We start from the raw sequence: 5,405 nt of genomic DNA, 5'->3' as shown, positions 1-5,405 counted from the left end.
ACAAGAATATGTAATGTAGACTTTTTGTAGCTTTAGATATGGAGATTATGTTGAATGAAAATCAAAGGACATATAAAATATTTGTAAGATACAAGTTGTTTTAAAAATATATTGTGCCACAGATGGTGGAGACAGTGTTTGAGCCATCAGGCAATTGAAGATTAATTGGATTTATTTTATAGTAGTTTTTGAAGAATTTTAGAAAAAATGACACATGTGTTGTTGCTCTAGTGTCTAAAATTTAATTATTTTGCTTCAATTTGTGACTTGATATTGACAAAATGTGATATATACCTTGAGAAGGGTTTGCATTTCAATTGGCTGATTTTTGTTATGAGCAATCTCACCAGCATCATCTTAAAATAGAGCAATAAGATCTTGTCTTTGCTCTTTGGAGAATAGAGAACTTAGTCCATTGCCATCATTTCCTGAGGTTGAACTACTGACTTTTTTAATTTCATCATCAGTAATTTTCTTGTTCACTGCTCTTGAGGCTGAGTTTGCTGAATTCTGGTTGTAGTGTAGTGAAAAATCATGTTTATGGTAGCAAGTGTCAATTAAGTGACCCGTCTTGCCACAATGAGAGCACTTTTTAGTTGCTCATTTTCATCCTTGGCCACAGCTTCTTCCAGCTTTCCCTCTCCCTCTTCCTCAAGAGTTTGTACCACTTCTACTCCAAAAATTACCAATAAAATCATCACTGTTGGAAGTATTTACTAGCACCTTTTCTTGACTTGATTCTATCATCTCTGTCTTTCTTGTTGTATTAGGAGAGAAAGAACTACGTTAACATCAGGGAGGGACCTCATCAACATTATGTTGGATCTAGCATTAGCAAACTCCTCATTTAAGCATCTTAAGAGTCTCATAACTTGCCCTTGTTTTCTGTATCCTCTTATGAGTTCTAATCCACATGAGCAATCTCCCATGCAATTGCACGCAGGGATCGGTTTGAACTCTTCTAATTCTTCCCAAAGAGATTCATCTTTGTGAAGAATGCAATGATTGACATGTTTTCCTGCCGGACAAATAAAAGTTCTTCTTCTAACTCAGCTATCTTGAAGAGATCTCCTTTATAGAATCTGTACTTTAAGTCTTTCGATAAGTCTGATGCTACATTACATCACATTACACTTTGAAAATTTTCGTTGCTCAAGGAAGCATGCAACCAAGAAAGAACAAAAGTGTTGCACCTATCCCAAACTTCGAAAGTGCAATCTGTCTTCTCAGGTTTAGGCAATGATCCGATCCATCAATGAATGCAAGTTTGTTCCTTGTTTTTAAAGACAACCACACTGATTTCGACCATGAGTGATAGTTCAAAATCGTTAAAAGGTTTGGAGTGAGTGTGATACTTGGATTCTCACTTGGATGTAGAAAATAGGGACTAGAGGGATCTTGCATTAAGCTCGTGCTCATTCTTGGAGGAAGATCTTGCATCATGTCCATGTTGGCTCTGACAAATTGAGTGATCTGTCCTTGCATTATTGCGAACCGATCCATCAATGAAGCTAACTTTTGAAGATCTAAGGCTGAAAAGTCTTGATTCTCCATGCCTTATATTGAACTTGAGAGAGATACAAAAGTAGAATTGTAATTATGGTTAATCTCAAGTAAATACATTAGCATTTCTGGCTATATATACAACTTTCCAAAATCTAAATCTAACTAACTAGCCAGCTAACTTAACCATACAAATAACTAACTTAGTGCTAGGATGACAGATTAATTCTAACTAACTAGCTAACTAAATTCAGTTTCACTAATTCTAATCTAACTACAGTTAACTCGGATTACACGTGAGTTGGGTTTACTATACTAGGCCGCAATGTTGAGCTTCCCTTTCGTCCAATAATGTCCAATAATCCAAGGATTTTGTGTTTTTTTTTTAATATCTCAATGTTAATCTTTAAGAAATCTCTTATATAAGTGTATTTTCCTCGAATTTATCTAAGATACAAATGTATGTATATTATTTAACAATTGTTAAGTCTAAGTTGATTTTGAGTTTACAAATGATGACAAACATTTCTTTGGGTTGAAAGCCCAATGCTGTTTAATGGGTGTTTTAATTGTTGCAGGCCCAATTGTTCAAGATTCATGCTGCACCAGCCCAAACCAACATAAGCTCCTTAGTGCTCCAAGTATATTAATCAAGCCCAATGCTTCTCAGAACACCGTTCAGCAAATTGAATGGCTATGTATTGCTAAATGTTATAAGAGGACAACTGTATCATGCAAGAATAGGTGTGGTTCTGTAAAAGCTAGAAAGGACACAAGGACATCTCCACTCTCCCAAGAAAAATGGAGCTAAATGAAAAAAGGAGAGCATGCCAAGGAAGAAAGAAAAACAAAGGACAGCAGAGGTAGTGGTCGAGCTCCTCGGATAGCAGACGTAGTGGAGCAGGATGAAGAAAGCACTGCCTGCCAGCAGTGACAGCTCCAACGAGCAGCTGGTACAAGAAAATGGAAGAGGCAAAAATGAAGGCAAGCTGAAGATATATAACAAGTCTCATTCTATCACTTCAAGCAAGAAAAAGAGAGCACACATTCAGAGCACCATCTAAAACATTGAGCTTGAATCTTTTTCTTCTACTCAAACTTAATTTTTGATCTTTTTGTTATGGCTGTCTTGTGTCATTTTCTGTTTTGAAAAGGCTAATATTGAGAGGTTGAAAAGTCAAGAGAGAAAAGGCATGAGTGATGCAGAATAGCCACAGATTTCTGATGTATTGAGTTGTTGAACTAGGATTTGTTCCCCTTGCCAAGTTGGGTGAGCACTTGGAGAGTTTGAATCTGTTTAGATTCTCCTTCCTAGTTGGGACAGCACTATAGGAAGCTAAGGTTTGGTGAAGAAAGTTTGGGGGTAGATACTAGTTGAATTAGGGAGTAATTCAATAGTATTGGTGTATGTAATCTGTGAATTTTAGTGAAAATTTCACCATGGTTTGTGGTGGAGACTGGACGTAGGATTCATTGCACGAAGAATCCGAACCAGGATACATTCTAGCCTTCATCTTCTCTTCCCTATTCTTTACTTATTCTGTACATAAGATAAAATGAAATAATCTCCTGCAACTCGAGCTACTGCTGAAACAGAGCTTGAAACTTTAAGTTTTAAGCCAACTTGATTCAACCCCCCTTCTCAAGTTCAACTAGAACCATCAACAATATTTTAACTAACATTTATTCCGAACTTTTCAATATCTATATATAGCAACGTTCCAGAGAGTTTGATGTGTGAGCATCATTAGTGGCTTTTCTATATGTTTTATATGGTTTTCTGTTGATTTGTTAGAGAATTTTAGTGGATTATCCCCCTTTAGATGCTACTTTAAATTTGTGGCTTTTGATTGATTTTAGGTAGTATTTGGATGAAGAATTGATGAAAAAGTGCATGACGAAGCAAAGGAGCCTCATGCGTACACATGTGCTGTGCGTACGCATGTGCTGCGCGTACACATGTGCTGCGTGTACGCACAACTGCAAGAGCTTAAATAAGACAATTCTCCTCTGGACTGGTGGCGCTAAACGCCATGACTCGATGTTTAGCGTCAGGAGTTTGTAACTCACGCCTGGTGGCTGGATAATTGGCGCTAAATACCCACTCACCGGCATTTAGTGCCGAAGACCATATTGTGCGTGCAAGGCTTGCTGGATGAGGGGCGCTAAACGCCTAGTCACCGACGTTTAGTGACAATAACGAGAATCACAATGAGGATCACACGTTGTAACAAATCAACAAGGCTTTTAGAGATTTGATTTTGTAAATTACATAACTATTAGAAAAGATCTTTTACAGTTTTATTTAAGTTTTAAATCAATTTTAATTAGGATTATAAATAGGATTTAGATCCACCCACGCAGGGGCTTCTCTTCTCCTAATTTTCATTCTGCACTTTTACACTTTTTTTCTGCTAGGATTTTCTACACCATGAGCAACTAAACCTCCATTCTTAAGGTTTGGAATTCTGTTTACTTTGATAGATTAATAATTATATGTTCTTCTACTCTTGATTAATGCTTTAATTATGGTTTAAGAATTGGTTTTGTTCTTCATCCTAAGAATTAGTGATTATTGGAAAATAACTCTAATCTCACTTGAATTCTATTTGAATCTTCGAAAAGTTATATCATCAGAATTACAGCTTGAAACCAATTTCTCACAACTCCTTAATTATTCGGGCTTAATGTGGTACGTGACATATAACTGCATCATGCTTTTGGGTTCTTAGGGTTTGTGTGGTTTATAAATCGGAATTTGAACTTAACCCTCTAATACAGTCGAGCGATCAAGAAATTGACGGTTAGTTTGATTAGAGGAAATTGGATTGCCTAGGAATAAAAATTTAATCATTTGGGGTTTGTCATAAACTTAATCATTGTATGATCAAGGTAGTTGACATTGAATATTAATTCGACATTTAAACATCTCCAAAACTTTAACTCTATTCTTATACCATTTTATCAACCGTTCATTGTTTGTTTCTTTATTTTATTGTCTTTTATGTTATTTGATAATCAAAATTCTCATTTTAATTTGTCTAACTAGAATAGCTAATCAACCATTGCTTGCTTAGTCTATTAATTCTCATTAGATCGACACTCACTCACTATAAGTAATTACTTGGTACGATTCAGTGCATTTGCTGGTAACGTGTGATTTGTAAAATCCGCACTAGAGTTCAACTAAAATATTCAACTTTTTTCAAAATCATTTTGAATATATTAATAGAGGAATGATTAATTTTGGCAATTAAAAATTTTCAAATGAAATATTTGGATAATATATACTATTTTTTAAGAGTAAATAGTTTATTTGATAATAATCATATTATTAACCATCAGTAGTCACAGGATTTTTTTAAAAAAAAAAAAAAAACAGAAGAAAAAGAAAAACAAAGTTATACGTAGTGCATGCTAAGATATATGTATTTTTGTTTAAATAGTTGGTCCGTTAATTCTAAGTTAGAAAATAGTAGTTAGGTAAATCGCTTTCAAAGTGGTGATTCTAAATTCTTTAATTCTTAGCATAAAGTTTGCCTAAATTCGTAATATAATTTTACTTTATATATTTTTCTAAGAAAAAAATATGAAATGTCTGCAAAATAAATTCAAAACGCGGCTGCATACATGATTTGATGTATTTCAGTATTTGAGTATTCTTCTAACCTTATATTATTTATTTATTTATTTATTGTAATCTTACCATTTTGGGAGGTTTATAGAGTGGAGTATCTCACGCTTCATTCTAAAGCAATAAGCTTAGTTGATGAGGTGGCGCTATCTGACTAAGACGTGGCATGTAACTATCCCTGATTGACACGTGTCCATACCACCATTCTTCCAAAAACTAAAAATAAAAATGATTACATCGCTAATAAATATTATTATTTTTTATTAAC

Source organism: Arachis ipaensis, chromosome B07 (assembly GCF_000816755.2).
Source record: "Arachis ipaensis cultivar K30076 chromosome B07, Araip1.1, whole genome shotgun sequence".
NCBI lineage: Eukaryota > Viridiplantae > Streptophyta > Magnoliopsida > Fabales > Fabaceae > Arachis > Arachis ipaensis.
This window is presented reverse-complemented; position numbering follows the sequence as displayed.